Source organism: Manis javanica, chromosome 13, assembly GCF_040802235.1.
Source record: "Manis javanica isolate MJ-LG chromosome 13, MJ_LKY, whole genome shotgun sequence".
Lineage (NCBI taxonomy): Eukaryota > Metazoa > Chordata > Mammalia > Pholidota > Manidae > Manis > Manis javanica.
Window position 1 is genome coordinate 84440275 of NC_133168.1, and position 22760 is coordinate 84463034.

At 49.8% G+C, this 22760-nt stretch overlaps 1 long non-coding RNA gene across 2 annotated transcripts in view; it reads left to right on the forward strand.

Moving 5' to 3' along the window:
- Nucleotides 1-445: 445 nt before the first annotated feature.
- The window catches only part of LOC140845856 (uncharacterized), a 35608-nt gene continuing 13293 nt past the window's right edge, over nucleotides 446-22760 (forward strand). Inside the window, exons 1-4 of one of the 2 annotated variants that reach the window (XR_012124778.1) lie at nucleotides 446-730; nucleotides 7494-7586; nucleotides 8743-8801; nucleotides 12217-12315. This is a non-coding gene — a long non-coding RNA (uncharacterized lncRNA). The remainder of the gene's footprint in view (nucleotides 731-7493; nucleotides 7587-8742; nucleotides 8802-12216; nucleotides 12316-22760) is intronic. The other variant, XR_012124779.1, reaches the window with a different exon arrangement.

Genomic DNA, 22760 nt, shown 5'->3' on the forward strand with positions numbered 1-22760 from the left:
TTGCATCATACAGGCAGGTCGCCTTTGGATCTCGCAGACGTATGGAGTCACAGACCTCCCGACTGCCGCATCTCTTGTGAAAGTACCTGCAGAGACAAGTTTGGCCAGACCATCCCACAGTTGACAGGCAGTGGAGACAGCCTTTCTTGATGCTCACTTGCCCGCTGCTGCTCAGGCGACTGAGGAGAGAGAAGGAGACTCTCCTCCTGTCCACTCGGCGGCCAACCCCCATTTCAAATGTTTGCTTCCCACAGCCCAACTTTCACTGGAGCCCTAACTGCCAGCCCCCTGGGCAGCCAAGCCACGTGGTGGTTGCATAATTTTCTTGGCTCTTGGAAAACTTGTGTTTCCTGAATATTTTGCCATCTCCACATGGAATTGAAGCTGTGTTCTGTTCTCAGCACAACCCCATCCTAATAGTCACAAACGCTTCGGGTGGGGGAGGAGCTGTCACACAACAGCTGTTCCCAAATGTGCTCCTTCCACTCTCTCCCTCACCCGGCGCTTCTGCGACAGGCGCGGAATGAACGCTCATCCTCCCACAGGAGCCTCGGGTCGGCCACCTCCTGAAGTGCTGCATGGGCTTGCTGATGGCTGTGCAGGAGCAGCCTTGACCAGACTTTTCTTATAATGCTGCTTGAGAATGGAAATAAGCAATGGGAGCTGCTGACATAGCAGTGTCTGCCCACCCACCGCCTGTGCAGTGTGACCGATGCCGCCAGACAGAAAGGTCAGTGGGCACCGTGCCCGTGTGAGAACCTGTCCTCTCGGGTTGTGCTACAGACCAGGTGGGGAAATTGCTTAACTATACGGTGCACACATTTCTGTGAATACATATTTTATACCCATGTACACATATATGTCTCAATCTGCAAGACCTTGAATACTTGATTAGGCTTAGCAGAAAACAAATCACCCTGGATGAGTGACAGCTATGTTTACCAAACATATTTTGAGCTGCTTTAGGAGATTTCATAAAGAACAAAGAAGGATATTTCAGGGAAGAAGATTTTATTGTTGTGTGAGGGAAAACTTCAACAGTGTGAGATAGAAAAAGAATTTACCATTTAGCTACACCCTGTTTATGAGAATCTCTTGATTTTGACTTTTGGTCATGTGACCTACTTTGGCCCTTGAAAGAAAGTTTTCTGAGTTTAATAACATGGCATAAGCAGATTTAAAAAGATAGTTTACTAGGCAGTCTCTGATAGCCTCTCATAATGTAAGGCTTGTGATTTTATTTTTTTTTCCCCCTTGTATGCTAAGAGCTGGATTTTAAAAAGCCTTAATAGAAAATGGATTCTTGCCAGAAATATCTAGGAGTTAGTAGTCTTTTGCATTTCAGGGGGATGTAGAATTAGAAAACGAAAAGCTCACAAGGTGTTAATATACGTAAAGCTGTTCAAACACTGCCTGGCTCATCGTAAGTGTTATATTTGTGCCTGCCAGCACTATTATTTTACTTTGACAGCATCTTTTTGCTCTACGGGTCTCAGTCCACTGGGCCCGGCCACTACTCTTCCAACAGTGGGCTCTGCTCCACCTCCCAGCGACATGACCCCTGCCCCAGGCCTTCTGCAGCTTATCTGGCTGTCACCACACATACACCCATGTGGAGTTATACCTGGTCGCCACTTTTGCAGAGCCCCTGAAGAGATGTGAAAGAAAAAGCAGGATTTTGCTTGAATGGCTGCAAGAAGGGGAGTTCCAGGGGCCTGGCCTGCCCAGCTCCCAGATTTCTGGGCCTCGGCCCAAGGTGGTGGGTTTCGGGCAGCTCCACCACCTGGGCCACAGCAGGACACACAGGGTGCCAAAATAGTCTTACGCTGTTCTTCCACAGACTTAGGCAGAAGACGGAAATGAGGCTGAGGGGAAATTAGCATCAGTTTCTAAGTAAAAAGGAAGTAGGACTTGTGGTCCGGCAAGGATAGTCTATTCTTGAGCTCCGACAGCCAGTTAGAAATGGTCCCTGACGACCTGAGACTGAGCTGGAACGCGAATGCTGTGAATTAGCTGTCTACATTTAATGACGCAATAATTAAGTCAAACACTTCTCTTTCACATTTTTATTTCCTCAAAATATTCAAGTCTTTGTAACATTCTCATTAGCTTGCTTGCCATTTTCACAGAGTATAAGACTTATTATTGTTTTTTGGTTAATGTAAAATGCAATTAATATTAATTCATCACTGTAGTTACACTTTTTAGATATTCAACTCATTACAATGGAAAATAACCTGTGTGATTTCTAAATAGATGAAAACTCAGAAGTAGCCAACTGTTTTTTTCCCACAGCATATAAACCTTTCCTCTTTTTAGGTATGGATCCCTGTTCTTTATTAAAGTAAAACCAAATTAAAATGTAATTGATCCCTAATGAGCTGGCCTTAAAAAGGAAACTTGCTTTTTATTTAAGTCTGCTGAAAACAATTGCCAGGCTGAAAGAAACCCTGCAAGAGAGAAGGTATAATATCAGTTTGTTTGGACCCAGTTCCACAGATGTTTGCTGGTTATGCCTTAGGTACCCAGGCGGGATTCCAGGCTTTGTGAATCCGGAGAGGACTCGAGTAGCTTGTGAGCCCAGGAAGCTTGCACTTTCTTCCTGAGACAGGAGACATGGTGAAGCGTTCTAATACAGGGTGAGGGTCCCGTAGATGCAGCCCTGACTGAGTGCCCGAGGGTGCCGGCAATCCCTTCAGAAGGGGCCTTGCTCTTACTTGGTTACCTGTCTGTCTCCTCTGATAGACTAGATACTCCTTGAGGACAAGGACCACATCTTCTCGATTGTTGTGTCCCTACCAACAGGGCACAGCTTTTTTAAAATGGGAAAAACAGGAAGAAAGAAATGAGAGGGGGAGGGAGGGCAGGAGGAGCTAAGGAAGGGAAGTAAAAAAGAAGAATTGTTAATAAAGGAGGTGATTCTGGAGTCAAACATCTAAGGGGGGAGTATGATATTTTTGAATTGGAAAGGAAGAGGCAATGATTAATTCTGTCCGTAATGGGAAAGAGTTAGCAGGGATTTCACAGAAGAGTCAGCACTTGAGCCAAGCCTTGAAGGGTGCCAGAACCTGCTCCCTTGCAGAGGAGAACAGAGAAGGCAGAACGGACAGAGGGACACTTTTATAAAGCAGCAGAGGTCCTGGGGAAATGGGACCATCAGGCCCGTCTGCAGTGTGGGCTACATGCGGGGAGTGAAGGGGAGGGAGTCTGGGCGGAGGACCGGGGCCTGGCCAGGCTGCGGCTGGTAGACCAGAAGGCTGTTCCTGCGGGACAGGTAGCTGGCCTGGGCTTGGATCTGGATGCTGGACGGGAGGAAGGGAGGGGCAGAGAGAGAGAGAGAGAGAGAGAGAGAGAGAGAGAGAGAGAGAGGGAGGCCAGGAGGTTGACCAGGGCGCCTCGCAGCGGCCACACTGGAAGTTCCGAGGGTCCGAGCCGCAGGTGGGCCTGGGAGGGGAAAGGGGACTCAAGTCAACGTTTATTTAGATGGAACCAAAGGAGGCACACGCAGTTTCCAATCAGAACACTGACCCAAGAACTGAGCTATGTGCTCACACTGGACTCTGCCTCTCAAATACCGTCTCTCAGGATCATTATGAGATTGACAAAATATGTAAACTCTGTACTCCATCTTGCGGCCAGAAGCGACCCAAGATCAAATAAATAGATCAACTGCAAAGAGAAGGAGAAGGGAAATCAAGTCATCATGTTCTTCAAAGCAAAGTGGGCAATGCCGAGTCGCGTGGCCACACCTACCCGCAATGGAGGCGGGGGCTGTGGTCCCACAGTGCGTCCGGGGTATTCACTTCCGTCCGTTGCATCTGAAGCTGAGCCTCTTCCCAGGCTCCTGGGCTCGGAACCCTAAGCTCTGCAGTAGCTGGGATCTCAGTTTTTCCTCTGCCCAGCCTGGATTAGTCTCCTCTGGTCTGGCCTGGTTGGTCCCCAACACAAAGTCCCTTCTAGTGTGCAGCGCTCCTGCCAAGTTGGCCTGGCCCCAGGAGGGCACTGGTCGGAGACTGTGACACGAAAGTTCACTGGAATTCACCAGCATTGAGCTGCGAAGGTGGGTGGCAGCAGAGCTGAGGAAGCCCCGGATGGAGCCCAGCCCAAACGGGACGCAGGGAGGGAGCAGGGCCAGCGGGGCTGGATGGCTTGGTTGGGAATCACTGGGGGTGAGGTGGAGGCATGTGGTGTGGACTGGGCAGGGCTGGGTGCTCAGCACATGAGCTGGCACTTGCTGAGCAGAGAGTTAGGAAGGTTGAGGGGGGCGCATCTTGCTTTAGGAAGATGGATCTGAAGATGGTACCCAGGAAAGGTCATGGCAGACTGGTTGGAATTCATCATCTGAGAGCTACTCCCCATGGTCACTTAAATTACCATGAGCATGACCCAGGAATTCCACTCCTAGGAATTTACCCTAAGAATGCAGCAGTCCAGTTTGAAAAAGACAGATGCACCCCTATGTTTATCGCAGCACTACTTATAATGGCCAAGAAATGGAAGCAAACTGTCCATCAGTAGATGAATGGATAAAGAAGATGTGGTACCTATACACAATGGAATATTATTCAGCCATAAGAAGAAAACAAATCCTACCATTTGCAACAACATGGGTGGAGCTAGAGGGTATTATGCTCAGTGAAATAAGCCAGGCGGAGAAAGACAAGTACCAAATAATTTCACTCATATGTGGAGTATAAGAACAAGAAAAAACTGAAGGAACAAAACAGCAGCAGAATCACAAAACCCAAGAATGGACTAATGGTTACCAAAGGAAAAGGGACTGGGAAGGATGGATGGGAAGGGAGGGATAAGGGGGGTGGGGTAAGAAAGGGGGCACTACGATTAGCATGTGTAATATGTGGGGGGGCAGCATGGGGAGGGCTGTACAGCACGGAGAGGACAAGTACTGACTCTATTGCATCATATTACACTGATGGACAGTGACTGTAATGGGCTATGTGGTGGGGACTTGATAATGGGGGAATCTAGTAACCACAACGTTGCTCATATGATTGTATGTTAATGTACCAAAATAAAACAAAACAAAAAACCTATAAAAATTTATTAATATAGAAAAATTAAACTATTAAAAAAAAGATACAAAGGAAAAAAATTACCATGAGCATTCTGGACTAAAAAACAATCAAAAGATGTTCAAAGTTGTGAGACAGAAGGTGTCAGTTTTAACTCCACACATGTTAATCTATTGAACACGATCTGTTCTTGAGATCTGTGAGAAGACCATGTCCCAGGGGCATGTGTACAGATGTTTTGTTTATAATGAGCGGCTGCAAGATAACTGTTCTCTCTCCTTCTCATCCGTTTTTTTCCGGAAGCTCTTTATACTACTTATTTCCATGTCCACGCACCCCAAAGTAACTGCACCTTCGAGCAGCTCACTAGGTCGCTTCAGCCTCCCATGAACGGGTAGCCAGCTGGGCTAGGAGCCAAAATCATGTAATTCCATGTTTACAAATGGCCCTGTTGCATCTGCTGGGCTAAATCGCTGTGTGTGGGCTGCACTGCCCCTGTGTGCTTGCTGTGCCCTTGGGAGGGTCTTGTGTTTGCAGGTGTCGGGCCTCTAATCCATGTCATTATGTGTTCAGGTCCTCAACCTGCCACTGATTTCTGTTTCATGAAAAAGTCATTTCATGGAAGAAAGTTGGTTTCTTTGCCATAAAGGTGCATTCACTTCTGTAGCAAATATTGTCAAAGGCAAGTAGAAATTGGGTAATAAAGTAACAAGGGCTTGGGGGGTTGGGGAGGTGGCTCTGTGTCTCCCTCCCAGATGCATCCACACAGCATCTGGGGGTTGTGCTCAGCCAACTGCCTCTCTCTGCCGAGAACCTGGCTGCCATTTTTATGTGCTGCTGTTTAGGTAATAGCCGTATCACTGTTCTAAGCACTTTCTTTCTTTACAGAGGTTTTTATGGTGTTTGTGACAACAGTCAGGTACAGTGCATAATGCGAGGGTAAAGAGAATAAACAGTTTACTGTGAAGTTTCCAAATGTCTCTTGCTTCTTTTTTGCCATGGCTTGATTTTGTGTTGTTTCACAAAACACGAGCATATAGAATTCGATTTGGCTTTCCTCCTTCCTCTATCAGAGGTTCATGACTTTCATCGGTATTTGGTCTGACCGCAGGCGATTTCTTTAGCTAAATAAAAGTTTCATTAATGTTAGGGATCTCATAATTACAGCCCATGGTGGAATCTGGTGTGAGTAGGCAGAGACACATTTCTCACTCAATTCAATCTTTTGTATTTGCCCTGGAGATGGATGACACGGCTCTGTTAATACATACAGCTTCATAAATCAGATAAAAACAGCCTCTAAGATGGGATGCAGTCATTGTTCTCTTCTCTGTCCTTAGGGTGACCAGAGAATGCATCTTCGTGGGGACGGTCTGCCTCCAGAAGCGGGGTCCTCCCTGGGATTCGTGGGGATGGCGTGGGAAAGGCATTCAGATAAAACCCATTAAGTGCTCAGACAGTTTGACAGGCTGTGATGCAGCAGACAAATCATGGATCTCTGGCTGTTTCTTTTCATAAAAGAAAGGATTTAAAATCCATTATATGAATATGTTTAAAACACAGATAATTCTTTGCTCCTGCTGGTAGCTTTTCAGACAAGGAGAAGATATTATTGCTCTAAACAGCATTTGAATTGTATAGCTGACACCTAATTTTATCTATTGCTTTACAGTCTATAAACATTCATGATGATAGCTATACAAATAATACCTCAAGCAAAAGAATCCAGACCCAGAAGATTATATACTGTATGATTTATTTACACAATTATTACTTATATAAAAATAAGCAAAAGTAATCTGTGGTGTTAGAGGACCAGCAAGCAAGTGGTTATCACCAGGGAGTGTGATGGCAAGGTGGGTTCTGGTAATGTTTCTGTTTTTGACCCTGGGTGGTGGTCATACAACCCTTTTCACTTTGAATTAGGTCATCACCAGCGGTGTACCCTTTTGTAAATAAGTCACAATACAAAAAGTTTGTAAGATGAAAAATCTTCCCACCAAAAAAGAAAAAGAGAGAGAGAGAGATAAAGCATATTCACATAAAGGATTTCATTTACTTTCCTCACAACAGCCTGCGAAGGAGGCATACCGGCTCTTAGGCCCACCTTGCCAAGGTGCTGTGGATCGTGGAGAGTTGCCCTTTGCCCCTGAGCTGAGAAGCACCCAGCCCACTTCTCTTCCGAGGGGGGTCCATCCGCGGCCTCCCCTGGACCCTACCTACTGGTGAGGCCCACCACCTGGAATGTGCCGGCAGAATCAGGCCCAGGGCTGGGTCTGGGAAGCTCTCCTAACACTGAGTATGTATAGATGAGAAGGAAATGAGTCCCATACCACGAACACTCTTATACTTTCATAAGAATAAAACAGAGATATTGAATACACAGTCTCAAAGCCAGGGGAACGTGTTGTTGATCTGCTCTGCAAGTGTCTGTGGCTTTTTCTCTCTTTGTCACCCCAGACTTGGAAACTGTCCCAGCCAAAGGTGGTCACAAGCGTGGGCAGAAGTGCTGGGGAGACAGACCATTTCCAGGGGATTGTCTCGGCTCTGAAGGTGAGCGATGGACATTTTCTTCTTTGAGTGGATCCCGTTGCATCTCTGATCACTCTGCCCCAAGGAGGGTCTCTCCTGACTGTCCCCTTGGAGATGACCCTACTCCTCCTCACTAGGAACATGCATTTCAGGCCTGTCACCATTTATCCTGAACTTGCTCAGAACCAGCCAGCCACAGAAGTTTCTAGATATACCTGCTCTGAGGACTGAGGATGCCCAGGGACCTCTGAAGTACAGGGACAAATTAAGTCAAGAAGATTTTCCTTCTTTATTTGAAGTTCCATCACATGAAGGATTGAGCGGCATTTCTTCCACGTGCATGTTATATGTTTTTGACTCTTAAATTTCGACAGGCTTCCAGTTAAACTTAGAGGGTTGAACCCATGTTCCATTCCAAAACCCCACTAAAATGTAGTGGAAGAGCAGAGAAGACACAAGACATCAGCAAAGGTTGGGCATATGGAAGCAGATGAATGGTTAGTAACGGGTGAGTGGGGCAGAGCAGGCAGGAACCTGCGCGTCTGCAGAAGGGGGAAGCAAACAGGAAATAGGCCCTGAGGGTGGAGGCCCTGGTACCTCGTGCAAAGGGAGATGACCGACTGTGGGGTAAGGACTGCACGAAACCTGCACGAGGGACAAGTAGAGGCACCCCTTCCCACCTCCGCCTCTGCCTCTTCCTTTAACCCACTCTGCTGAGGAAGGAGAATCCGTTCTGCAGGGAGAGCAACTAGGGCGGTGCTGGTCTTAGCCATGTGAGCAGAGATAGGGGTGAGGCACCCTACTGAAAAGAGGGAGCATATGTGAAATCCTAAATCCCAAGTGGGTTCAGCCTGAGAGAGAGGTGCAGAGGCGTGAACACAGGGGCGTCTCCCAGGGAGGCAATGGGGGAGACGCTCAGCGCCCCTTGCGGTGGAATCCACCGGATGCTGGCTCTAGTCCAGCATCTTTTTTTTGTTTTTATGTATTTCATATTTTATTTTATTTTTTGACTTTAATGCCCACTGATATATCTTGTTGTTTTAAAAAACTGAGGTACATACAAACAAGAACAAATCTTAGTGCACAGCTTGGCACTTTTGACATGTGTGTACATTCGTGTAACCATCACCCAGATGAAGATATTGAATGCTCACAGTAATTTTTTCTCCTCCTTCAGGTATTTCCCCCATTCCCCTGCTTCCCTCCATGACAATTACCAGTGTTTCCTCTGCTGCTGTGAGTCTATGTTTGTTTTGCTTGTTTGTTTGTTTGCTTTATTTTTTTAGATTCCACATATAAGCAAAACCACTTGGTATTTGTCTGTATCTAGAATATAAATGCAAAGAAATAAAATAAGCGAAAAAAGATAAATGACCCACCAGCAAGCCCAGCATCCTACTGAGAATTCTGCATGAGTTCTGTGGACGGGACAATTCATCACAGACGTTGTGTCCGTAGAAATCTCAGAGCGAAAAGGCGTAAGGCACTAAGTCCGCCATGTGTGCCACTCCCTGGATGAAAACACCTTTGCCAAGGCAGGCTGGCACATGCTTCCGGGGTGAGGGTAAGAGAAGATGCTGAAACTGTCCACAGGGGCAAAGGAAAGCTCCCCTACAGAGGATCAGAGTTCAAACACCGTTGGATTTTTCAACTGACCCAGTGGAAGTTTGAATATAGGAGTAAGTCTTCAAAATTCTGAGGGAACACGATTTCTATCCTAGAATTCTATGTACAGTCCACTTGGTATAGTTGGATGTTGTTGGAAACATAAATTCAGACATGTTGCCTCTTTCTTAAGAAACAATCAGAAGAAGTAAACCAAGAAAAAGGATTTGTAATTCAAGAAACAAAGAGCCCCACACAGGGGACCCAGGAGGAATACCGGGCATACGGTGGAAGTCGCCAAGGTGCGGGGAGCAGGCCTGGAGAACAGCCCGTCCAGGTAGGCCACAGCAGTGCAAGGCTTCAGGAGGGTTATCACCAAGCAGAAAGGAAAACAATAAACCAATGTATTACCTGATGTCTTTGTATTGAGAGGAATTTTGTAGCTTTGTTCAGAGTATTTGGTTAGGAGTGATAGGTAGATAGACAACTATGTAAACAAGAAGGCTGTGCTTGTAACCTCCAGAAAAACAAAATGTTGTACCTTGAGCCATATTCACATGCTCGTCAATAATGGAAACCATTAACTATTAATTGGGCCCCAAACTGGGATGTAACTACATTACAGGGAGGGGTGAGGAAGTATGAATGGGCATGGAGGGGAGGTGTTTGCAGAACAGAGCTAGAGTCCAATCCCGTGAAATAGGAAGTTAGTACATGATGTTTAAAACTGTAGAATTTGTTGAGAAGCCATGTAAGTGCATTCAAAATACAGAGGAAAATTCCAGAAAAGAAGCTGGAAGATCTGCCTCTTGGGGTGGGGCTTGGAGCCGAGGAGAAGGTGTCAGGGGATTCCTCTTCCTCACTGCAGGACTTGTGGTACCAGGATGCAAAAATTGCATTCATGTATTGCTGCAACAAAAAGACAAATTAAAAATGTGAATAACGTTGGAATTTGTCAGCTTCCATAGCAGCTGCGGCCAGCACTAGACGGGTGAGAATGGTGTGAGGCCGGCTGCTGACAGCATCACCCAGCAGATGTGAGTCTCGGGGGCCACACAACAGGCTGGGCCATCCTTTTATACTCACAGGTTTCCCATGGACTTCCTTGAGGCGATTTCTTTCTTCCACAAGAATCACTGAGTTATTGGGAAAGAGTTGCTTAGAAATACTGATAGCCAAAAGTGGTACATGCTCAAGTCATTAAATCACATAGAGAAGTTGTCTGGTTAATGATGAATAATTCAGGTAAAAAACATGCACTATTTGAATGGGTGGAGGGTGGTTAATTCGAATTGAATGTCCCGATTTGGGTATTCACACTGATCACATTTTCAGGACATCTGCCGGACATATACTTCTGCCTGCTTGGTAGCCCAATTTAAGAGCCCCTTGTTGGAGTTCACCCCTATGCCCAGCCTGAATATACCCCCAAGGAGACGGACTTGAGTCCCTTTTGTCGATCTCAAAACTCACACTATCTCTGCTCAGTGGCTTTGAGTCCAAATGAACGTCTGTTTTGAGGCTGTCTTTTGCTTGCCTGTGGATTTCCTGCTCTAAGTTCAGTGCTAAATGCTGTCTGGGTTGGGTCAGCAGTCAGAATTCTGTGTATGTGGACTCTAGATGCTGGTCCAAGCCAACTACCCTACCTACTCAAGTCATTTCCTTTTCTGGACTTCTGGGGACTTCTCTTTATATAATGAAAAGTTTTGACAAGAAAAACTCTGAGTCTTTTTCTAGGATATACGCCCCATGTGTGGCAGAAACTTGCACACAGTAGGTGCTTAGTAAGTGTGGGGCTGAGTGCGTGAATGATGTATGAGGAAATAACTCTGTCTCAGCAGCAGAAAATCACCTGTCTAAGCAGGTCACCAGCTCCTGTGTGGAAGCCAGAAACCATGGTTACTGGAGTCCTAGGGCACCACTGGGCCCAGACTTTCTCTTGTGTGAGCTGCTGAGAAAGTGCCAGGAACCACTTCGTATGCAGTGATGTCTACTCCTCACCTCTGCAGGAGTGCAGACTTCTTGAGACTTGTTTCCTCATTTTGTATGTTGTGCTCTGCAAGTCTGCAAGCTTCAGCAGATTTAAGTGTCCTCACACCCCCTGTGGGTGGGGTCTGGGCCAGGAGGGGCTGGTGTGCTGGAAGTGCTGAGTCCCCAGGGCTCGGGTTGTTGGGTGGCTTCACTTCAAGGAGCAAGATGAACAGTAGGATGAAAAGGGCACGGGGCTAGGCAAGTCGAATGCTGACCAGAAAGAACTGACCAGAAAGGGAGCAGCTCTGTGTATGGATTTGCCCTGGCACCTAAGGACACATGGACGGGCAAGACAGCAGACGCTCACAAAGTGACACAGGCTCCCAACCAAGAGCATTTGATGCCCCAGCTCAGGACGTCCCAGATATCCTGGATGGCAGTGGACACCCACACGGCCTGTGCCTGCATGTTGCTGGACCCTGACCCTCTGTTCCCAGGTCTCTAGGGTCCTGCCCTCCGTGGGGGCTCATGACAGCGTTTCCTTAGTTGGGAAAGGCTGTAGGCAGAAGCTGGACAGATGCAAGGCATGAATCTGAGGCTGTGTTTGGATCTGGAAGGAGGCTTCTTTGAGGCAAATAAATAAGGGAGCCGTTAGCACTGACAAGGTGGTCCCATGGAAAAGTCAGCTCCTTGCAGAGGTGCTGTGCAGACTTGAGCAAAAATAATAACCAAATTAGAGTCAAATCTCAAAGAATAAAAGGCCTCTTTGTCTCAATGGAAATTCTACTGCATCTTAGAAGTCTCCCCAGGCTTCTGCTTAAAACAACCTAATCAGATGAGCTTTAAGAATGTCAGCTCACCAGGAAGGCACCAGGCTGGGCTGGGTAAGCCTGAGATGCTCCCCCAAATCCTGCAGCGACATGACAAGAAAGTGGTGAAACAGAAGGGGGACCTCGGTGAGAACCACCGTCTAGTCCTCAGGGTGCTTCCAGGCTGTGACTTCAGCAGTGCAGCCGGGAAGGGCGGGAGACTTAGGTAAAGTAAGTTGCTTTATTGTCCACTTTTGTCCTCACAGGACACACACCACCTGCTGCCCACTCCCCTTCCTTCGGGGGAATCCAGTACATCTGAATGTTCTGTGTTTCGGTGCTGCCGGGGGACTTCTGATTTATAGGTAGGTGCCGCTCTGCTCACAACTGCCCCAAGACCTAACGTTTCCAGGATGAGAGAAACAAGGGCTGGTTAGGAATCCTGAACTCGCTCAAGTTTCAGAGATGGAAGCCAGCAACTCTTGGTGATGTGGAGGCTCCCCATCCCGCTTATACCTACTCGCAGGATTATTTAGGGGTGTGTGTGTGTGCATGCGTGCATGCATAGAGACAGACAGAGAGGGATGTTCTTAAGAGGGGAGGTGGCTTTCCCCGTCCCATCCTGCACATGAAGGGTGAGGGTGGAGGAGGGGAGGAGGGAGTTACATTTTCTCCCTCTTCTTTTACCTCTAAGGCGGAGGCGAAGCATGTAAAGGTCAACTCACGTATGCGTCTGTTCTCCTGCCCACCTGGTGGCAGCTCTCTCCTCCTGTCCCCTCTCCCTGCACAGTTCTGGTGATTCGCCCATCTGCGCTCATTGTCCTGTGCCCACTCCAAGCCGGGGTCACCAGGGTCAGGCATGAGTCTCTGGCATCGGGGCAAGTGGACTCAAGGCCCCTCTGCCACTCTGCAGTTGGAGAAGATGCTAAACTCCTTGTTTTTCTAGTGGACTCGCTTGTGACTCAACTTTCATTCCAGTGTGGCCATGAAGGCAATACATACAAGCCCTTCGTATGCTGGAGGGTCTCATGCAACACGCCAGATGCTGATGGAGGCCGTCACATGCAGGCCAGGTGCCAGGCACTGCGGGGACCCAGAAGTTAGTCAGCCAGGCCTCAGAGCTCCGTGCTTCCAGGCTGGTGGAGGGATGGACAGTGTCCGGGCCTTGTCACGATCCGTCTCCGCTTGGGCTTTGCACCCTCCACTGCACAGCCCATGCATTCCAGGTTGAGGCTGGTGTGACCTCCTACGCTTTCTGTTTGCCACCTTTACCTCTTTTCCTGGCCACTTCGGCCCCACACTCCACCGCAGTAACTCCTCCTGTCCTTCGCACCACCTGCACAATCCGGAGACCCCGGGATTCTGCCTCTGACGGAGTGTCCCTCCATGCCCTCCAGCAGCCGCCAGCTGGCTGCAGAGCTGAGCCTTCTTAGCCGAGGAGCCAGAGCCGCCCGGGGTTGTCCCGTAGGTCCTTGCACGCCAAGGGATCCTTGCTAAAACACTGCCGTTAAACATCCCTTCGCTCCTCCAGAACTGCCCAAGGCTCCTCTGGCCCGCCCTCGGGGCCGCCCCGCCCCCTATGCCACACACGGCCCCGCTCAGCTCAGGCTTTTCTCTCTCACCCTGAGCTTGTCCTTGTTCTTCCTGAGTTTTTGTCTCTGACTTGATTTTCTTCCCTGAGCCCCAACTCCTGCACCTGCAGACTTGAGCCTGCTCCTTTTCATCAGAGAGGAATTCATCGGGAATTCAATCCCGATGTCCAGGCGCAGCTGGGAATCAGGCCGCTGTTGCTATATCCAAGTCAGCCCAGCCCCGGGGGCCCAGTTCCGTTCATGGGCCATGCCGGCAGGTCTAAGACCAGCTCATACTTTGTTGCAGGAATTGCCGTATTCTTTTACTTTCCATGGCACAAGGCCCTGCCTTTATAATCTTATAGAGTCTAGAATCTACATATAATTTAGGGCCTCTTAAAACTCTTTCTCTCTCCTTCCCACACCTCATGGTGGGGTGCTTCGAGGCATCTTCATGCAGCATCAGTCCAGGTCCCCCTGAATGCCTTGAGGGACTGAAGAGGCTTCTAACTTGGCCTTGAGAAGTACCCCCTTCAGCTGCCCATCTCCCAGACCAGGTCCCTGGATTCCACTGAGGCACACTTCTCAGTGGCCACCCAGTCCTCTCCCCGCATGGCCAGCCTGACCCCCCAGCAGTGCCCCCAGGCCTTCCCTCGCTGCATGGGAATGATACTGCCTCCCTTCCGAGGCACTGCGCCAGCAGCCCAGACTCTGAAATCCCCTCACTGCCCAGCCTGCTTTGTAAAAGCAGGTGCCTTTTAATAAACCCCAGGCCTTCCTGAGATCCACTCTGCCCCACCACAAAAGTATTGTACAGTGCAGGACAGAGGTCCAGCTCCCAGAGTCATTTGCAGACCCATCAGCACCCTGCCTGCCCTGCCTCCCAGAGAAGGTCAGTGCTGCGCCTCTGCACTTCCTTCTTTGCAGCACTTTTCACTGTTGTGTTTAGATAGTTATGATCAATTATTGACAGCTTACTGGTGACCAGCTGTTTAATGTGTCTGCGCATCATGGTGTAATAATAGAAACACCACAAAGACAGGACTGTTTGCTTGGCCGTCTTTGTGGCCCCAGCACCTGGCACATCAACTCTGAGCACATTCTGGCTCCCTGAAAATGCCACCCCATAACCTGCTGATTTGCTGTATCCATGGCTTACTGGGCTCAGGAACAGCATGGCCTTGACAGTTTTCATAGTGTCTCGGATGGGGAGTCAAAGTCTGGGGCATTCATGAAGCTTTGGGGTAGGTTTAAAAGGGTCTTTTGATGTACAGGGAGTGGGGAGTTTAGTTCGGACTGGATAAAGTTCACAGACTGGTGAACACAGACAGCAACGTGAGGGTTTTGAGGCAAGGGATTCAAAGAATCTAGAGTATAAATAGTTGCTGATGCTATCTACTGGAAAGGGCAACAGTTTAATGTCCCTTCCAATGGACTTTTCTGGGAAGTTCAGTTTCTTTGGAGCTTTTCTTTTCCTGGGCAGGAATTTCCTGAAGGAGCAGTCAGGTTACTGTCGACAGTCAGCTGCGAGGGTGCAGGTGACTTGGGGGCTTAGAGTGAAGGATTCCAAATGTCCCCAAATCCTCCGAACTTCCCCCCTCAGCTGCCCAATAGGATGACCTGGGGGTACCCTGGGCAACGTATCAGAGAGGTCCCTGCGGGGCTTGCACACAGGTGTGACCCGATCACGCCTGCTCGCGGATGGCTGGTGCAGGGGCTTCTGGAGCCCTTTCCTGCCCACCCTGGCCTCTGCTCCCGTGCTGTCGGTGCCACACAGCACCAACCCAAGACCTGATAGTAGAAGGCAAGCGAGCAGCCCCCGGGGCGAGCACTGGGCAGCCCATTGGCTGCCGACCCTGTCTGTCTCATGGAAGCCCCGCCCTGCCAGCCCAGCTTCCACCATGTGGATAAGGAAGCAGGAGAAGCCAGGGATCCTTATCTAGGCCGGCCATGGTGGCTGCTATCTATTGCAGGAAGTGTCGTTGTTCTAAGGCAATGTCGGGATATTGAGAGAGGGCTTTGTGAGGACAGGGGAAAATATGCTTCCAAATGAAAGCTAGGAAATGGCAGGAGGGACATAGGGGATGGCGATTAGCTAAGTATGGTCAGTACAGCCAGAACTGGAATAGGGACAGGAGAAAAATCCCATGGACAGCCAGGATTGGACGTGTTGCTCCAAACTGGCAACAAAAGTTACCTCTAAGTCAAGAGCGTGTTCTCAGCCGGGGTGGGACGTGTGTGTCCTGAGGGTACATGGAACAGCGCGGTGGGAAGCAGAAAATGGAGAATGTGCTCCCTTCTGCTGGAGCTCTCAGTCTGGGTGGGGATGAAGATAAATGCTAGTTTATTCAATATACATATACAAAGACTCTTTGTAAAGCAACACACACACAATTAAACATAAATGCAAATTAAATGTGCACAAATGGACACGAGGAATAAATGTCTGCTGAGGAGAGGAAAGATATCTCCAGTGCTTTGCATTACATGTGCTTTGCTCTCCCTCTGGCTGCATCCAGTCCCTCCTCCCACAGCTGCATTCTCATATTCTGCCCATTTACCTTACAATGAGCATAGCTGCCCCTCCTCTGGGTAAGTCACATCTCCTCCCTGGACCTCAGTCCCCCCGCCTAAGGATGTGGACAAGGTAAGACCAGGAATTTCTGATGTGCTGAAAGCCACACTCGCGTTTTCCATTGACGTTTTGTCCGTTGCTCTGGGCTCACCCTTCGCACGCACAGGGATTACTCACTCCCTGACCTCTTTCCTGCTCCCAGCACAAGCTAGGAAGACTTTGGACTAAAGTGGTGCCCTCCACAGATTAATATGTTGAAATCCTGCCCCCCCCAAGGTTCTGGGGGTGATTAAGGCATGAGGGTGGAGATCAGTGCCCTTATGAGGGAGACAGCAGGGAGGTCCCTCTGCCCTCCCCCCACTGTGTGGTTATTGGGAGAAGGATGCCTGTGAGGGAGCTGCTGGGTCTGCTGGCACCTTGGTTCTGGACTTCAGCCTCCAGAGCTGCGGGAAATAAGTTTCTGTTTTTATAAGCCCCCCAGTTGATGGCATTTTGTTACAGTGTCTGGAGTGCACTGAGACTGGGAGGTATGCAGCCGCTGGGGCCAGGTAGGCAATGGCATGTCTCCTTCTTTTCTGTTCTTAGTACGTTTGCTCACACCCTGTTCATTCATTTAACAAATACTGACATGTCTACAAGTGCCAGCTGCAAGCTAAGTCCTAGGGATATGACAGTTTATAAGAAGCTATCACTGTATATGAGAAGTTCACTGTTTAGTAGGTGTATGGGATGGAAACAAGGGTCCCAGAATAGTGTGGTGAGGGAGCACAGAGCACCACAGGAGCTCAGAAAATGGGGACTGAGCCCAAGCACTCAGGAAGGTATGAGAAAAAAAGGGGCTCTGGAGTAGATTTCTGAAAGAGGAGCCAGAATTTGCAGGTAGAAAAGGCAGGGGAGCCTGTGTGCTCCGAGGTAGAAAGCAGTGGTGTGCAGTGGGCTGCCAGCGCTGGGCAGGGCAGGTTAAAAGTGAGGGGGGCTGGCAGCAGACCAGGCTGAGGGAGGTGAGGGCTGGCACGTGAAGGACTTTGGGTGCCTACTTAGGAGTTTGGCTTGCATCCTCGAGGTGACAGGAGGCTGCTGTGGTTTTAATGCAGACCTGATTTTTGGTGGCATGTTGGGAGTGACCCCTGTGGAAAGAGACTATGAGCCGGGAGTTTCCCTTGGAGGTTTCCAAAGTTCTCCAGACCAGAAGCAGGGAGAGGCGATGGGCAGGGGGCAAGAGCCTGCAGAGGAGGTACTCAGGAGCCCCCTTCAACAGAACTTGCTAACAACAGCAAGGTAGGGATCAAGAAGGACTCTGAGGTTTCCAGTTTGGACAGCTGAGTGAAAGGGAAAAGGAGAAGTAGGAAGCCTGGATGTTATCCAAAGTGACACCTTAAAGAAGATTCCAGAGTCTTTGTTTCTGCACTAATTTCCACGTGCTGCCTCCCTGCTGGCCTGTTTTGCTGTCCTGCTTGTGGTCTCATGCCTGGTTTCCGGATCTCTGCTAAGCCCTTTGGAGAAGAAGCTTCGTCTGAGCTTCCCCATGGACACAGACATTGTACATCTTTGACTATAAGGCCTCGAGCTCCCGCCTGGCCCCGCCCTGCTCTTCCCTCTGTCCTGCTTTGGCTCCAGAATGCTAGCCCAGCGGCCCTGCTTGTCCAGATTAATAGGCAGAGGGAGATGAGAAGAAAATAGTTTTTGGCATATTAGGCTCGAGGTGCCTGTGGGATATCTGTGAGATTTCCAGTGGGCAGGTGGCAAAGGGTACCGAGGAAGCAGGGAACTATGGAAGCCAACAACATAGGAGAATGGCCAAAATGGCTCAGAAAGGGTGCAAGGAGGGGAGAAAAAGGAAAGAAGACTGAAGATTGACCTCTGAGCAATGTCAGCGTGATGTAGGGGGTGAAGGAGAGTGATCTCGAAGGTCACAGGGGACCAAGGGCCGCGTTTCTCATTTCCCTCCACCATCTTCTGCTAAACTTCAGAGTAACGGAACCTCATGAAAATAGAACATTCCAGAGACCAGAGTTCTCTGTGTTCTTTAGGGCTATAAAGGACCCCTCTCTAGTCACCCTCAGTTTTAGAGCTCCCTTTGAAATTGTGTCAAATCCATAGAAATCATGCAGCTGGAACTCAGCATAACATGTTGGGCTGATGGCCTTGGACGTGAGGGCCTTGGATGTGGGCTCAGGTGTCTCACGTGCCATAAAAAAAACTTCAGGGATGATGGGACAAATGACATCAGCTTCCTGATACCCAACTTTTGGGAGTCATTCTCAACACATTTGTGTTTACTTATAAGACTAAATATCACTCACACCTACTGATGAAGCATGAACCTTAATTTTTGGAGGGGAAACAGCTAGTGCACATTCTCAGACACCCTCCCGCCCCTGGGCCTCTGGCTGGGGCTGGGTGGCTGCCACGGGCGCTGCAGAGAGCCACTCAACAGCTTACCCCCCAGGGAGCAGCTTTGTGACTCTGGCTTTGGAATGAATGAATCGCCTTCTCCCATGAGGCACGGAATCAGCAAACCAAAGCCAGACCTTGCCTGCTCTGAGGAATTAAAGTGGATTGAGAAACGTGGCTCTGCTCCTCGCTGAGGGAATCCCTTCAAGAAACGGCTTTGAAGCTTTCCCCCTATCTGGGATGGGCGGTGCGGATGCACGAGGTCATCATCACGCGGCCAGGCAGCCTCCTCACGCCCTCTCAGCAGAGAACATTTTGAACCATGCCTGTTGCACGTCCCCTCAGATTGGATCCCCAGAGATGCCCTGATTGGGGGCCTGGGCCACTCTCTGATAAGCGCCCAGGATGACTCCCTCCCGGCAGGCTGTTCCCACCAGGCACAGCTTTCTGCTGCTGAGTCAGAGAGGGAGTGACGGCTCTCCAGCCAGGGGAAGGGCCCCCAGGTTCACGCTGTGCCTTTCCCGCCCTGCCACCTGCCTCCTCCTTCCTCAGGGATCTTTTTTCAGGCCTCAGCACTGGCGCAGCACATGCCAGGGTGAGGAGGTGCACCCTCTCCGGTGGCCCTGGCTGTCTCCGCCTTCCTGGGGCCCAGTGAACAGCCCGGGCTCCTACGGTTTGGTCAAAGCCACTGGCTCTGGTGTGGCGAAAACTGAGCTCACCCGTCTTTCGCAGATTGTGAATGGTTTTCGGAACTTGGGTTCATCCCAATGCAGAATAGTGTCTTGTGACACAGGAAAACGAAGTGCTCGTAACCAAGAAGCAGGTGGCTCTATCCCACCTCCTCCTCCCCCAGCTCTGAAGGCAGCCCCTGCCCAGCCCGCGCCCTCTCCGTGCCGGGAGGATAGACCCCAGGGTTTCCTCCAACATTTAGTATTAAAATGCATGGAAATAGATATTAACAGTAAACTGAAATTACCCTTCTTTGATGTCTAAAGGAATTGCCACTGGGTTTAGGGTTAGGGAAGTGGGGAGAGGAGCATTGTGGAGGCACAGGTGCTTCTCCCACACCTGGGGCTGCCGAAGTTGCCTCTGTCCTGCTCCTCTGCCCTGTGGGCCAGCTGCAGAACATGCCCTGCTGACACCCTAGTCCCCTTTCCCTCTCCCACTCTTCACCCCAATACCCGCTGCGGGTGCCCTCACCTCTCCCCACTGGGGGTCCATCACCTAGGCCTCAGGAATTCCATGCCTCAGTTTTCCTACTTGTAAAGTGAGAAGAATGAACCCATTTGAGACTTTCTCACAGTGAGCTGGTGTCTGCACGAGGCTCTAAGGAGGTCATGGTCATGAAATCAGTGCCCCAAATTAGTGGTCCTGTTGATTGACACCGCCCTTCTTGGATGGCACAGTGTGGGCTGTAAAAATGCTAAATGATGAGGCAGACATCAATATCCTTCAGTCTCATTCATGCATTTTACTGGAACACTCAAGCATGAAGCATTCCCTGAAACAATAAAAAGATCATTTGCCCAGCCTGCCTCTTCTCTCTCTGCTGCGATTCTCGGCGCTTTGTCACGATGCTGTCCATTCTCAGAATTGAGAGCCCATTTTTCTGCCTTCAGTGTTATTTTCTTGGCTGACTGCCTCTCTCTCACTCGCCCTGCCCTTCTGCTTTGACGGTTGACTTTCAGCATCATTTCAGTGTCTGTAACTCAATAAGCAAAGCCTCTGGGTCCTGCATGGTGGTTCTCAGCTTCACCGTGCATACAAATGCATTGTATCTGCAGATTGGACTGAGTAATTTTAAAGCCCAAATAAACCTTAAGGGCTGCTTTCAAGTGAGCAGCACAATTATCCGTGGTTGTCTGTGCTAGCTAAAGGAGACCCAGAAGTGGCTCAGTGCATGAAGAGAAAATTAAGAGATGTTTTGGAGGCATTATAAACAGGAATTGTTGAATGAGGACTCAGCTGAGACCAACTGTAATGAATATACAGAGACCTTGCATCAGTTAGGATCAAGTCTGACTTAAGAAAATGGGACATGCGACCAAGAATCCTACCGAGGCAGGGTCCACATCTGCTCTGGAGGCTCTGCGATGTCAGGGCTGGACTCTGGATCTCCTCTCAGCCTTTCTCCTGTGGTCAGACGTGGCTGCCTCATTTTTGCTGCCTTGCGTCTGATCTCCAGGCAGGAAGGGGTAGAGGCAGGCAAGGGGTGAGCAACCAGTCAGCTCTTGCTGGTGGGCTGTGTGTGTGATTTCTCCAGTAGTTCCCGGTGGGAGCTGAGAAGCCAGTGTATTTGTTACTCACGGGCAAGGGGCAGAGGGTCCCAGGGAATGGCTGAAGGAACGCCTCGGAACCTTGGCAGATGAGGAATGGGCAGCAGGACAGCATGCAGGGAGGGCCAGGACAGAGGGCTCAGCAGCATGCAGCCACAGTGGCTGGCTCAGGGGCATGTGAACTCGGGAGCTGGAGCCGCTCCACAGGGCCATGAGGCCCACATTACACGGGCATCTGTGCTGAAGGTGAGGAAAAGCATTTTGAGGATGAAGAGGTCAAGAGTGTGGGTGGGCCGTTTACCCACAAAGCAAAGTCACTTAGGGTAATGGCAGCAGTGAGGGCTGGGAACGGGGTTGTGGGAGAGGATGACTGTGAGCCAAGTGCCCAGGTTCTCGGGAAGTTGCCGGGGCACCAGATGATTCACGGTGAGAGCGCGAGGGGCTTGGAAGGCAGTAGCGTCCAACAGCATCCACCGTAAAGGAACAGCAGACACAGGAGCCGGACGAGATGGCTCATGGTGGCCACCCAACCAGCGCGGAGCTGGCGGTGGGGGGTGAGGGGTGGGTGCAGGGTCTGGGGGACAGGCTCAGGTCTCTCGGAATGGGGGTGAGTCTATGGTCCAGGCTGGGTGTCATCTTACAATGACAAACTTAGGAATTCTGAATGTCAGGGGCTTCCTTTCCTGGCGACAGGCAGTCCCGTTTCCCTGCCACTCACCCTCAGACGCTGTGCCCACGTGGAGGCACCCTGGAGGGCCGCACTGCAGACTTCTTGCTGGCCTGCACTCGCCCCGCCGTGCTGGCCTGCTGGACACAGGCAGCTGTCCTCTGAGCAGCACACTGCATGTAAAGACGAGACCGCTTTTGGTTTTCCTGCTTGGCTGAGGGACTCTTGGCCAAAAACTTCACCCCTCCCTCTAGATTCTCCGTAATCAAAGCCAACCGTACCTCTTGCCTCCGAAAAGTGTGTTGCAGATGAACGCTGTTGTTGTTGGCTCACTGGATGAAAGCTTGCCTGCTTGTCTGTTCCTGGCTCCTTCCAGGAGCCGTGGGGATCCCAGGGGATGGGATGAGCAGCAGACCCCACTGCCCGCTTGAACTGGAGGGTCCTTTGCCCACTCAGCCCGAAAGGGCAGGATTAGGGAGAAGGGAAGGAGGGGGTCTCCGGGTGGATGGAAGGAGACAAAGGCCGTCCTGCGGGGGTGGCCCTGAGGAGTCCAGAGTGAGACAGGAAGGTGTGGGTCTCAGTTGGCCCAGTTGCAGCCTGAGATGCAGCCTTAGGGGACAGTGTGGCACAGACAGTCCCGGGGATGGGGGATGAGGATGACGCGGGGGTGAAGGGACTCCCCTGCTTTCACAGCAGAAGGTTCAGTTCCCTGGACGGCGCAGTGGCCAGGACAGCGCTCGCTCACTGTGGGAGCGGTTTCCGGCCAATAGCTTCCTGGACGGTGAATATTTTCTTCTCTTCATTTGCATGTACTGTTGTTTAAAAGCCTTCATTCAGTGTTTATATTAACCAATTGCTAGGTTAACTTACCTCTTTATTATTTTAGGAAAACATTAAAACAACATATTAGGAAGTTTGGGAAATAAAGAGAAACATCATCCACAACCTTCCACCTTCTTACAACCTGGTTGATGATTTATTTAACACAGAGAAATATATTTTTTCGAGCATTTTTCTTTGGTGTCCAAACATCGGAGGTAAGGTTTCCTGAACGTTCAAGAATATTCTCACATTTTTCACCTGCCCTCAGTAAGGGTCTGTGCTTTATTATATTCTTGGGCAGTGCCACTCAAAATTATTTTTGCACTCCGTTGCCAGTGAGTCTTAAATTTCTGTTACTTTTGTAAAGTTTCCTCATCTTAGGTTCCATAGTTCTTTAAATGTGTGTCCCGCTAACAGGACAGCCCTGAGTGCCTCAGAGCCCGGAGCACCCTACAGACAAGCCCTAACAGAGTTGAGCTACTTGTGCCCCAGGGGAACAGCTCTG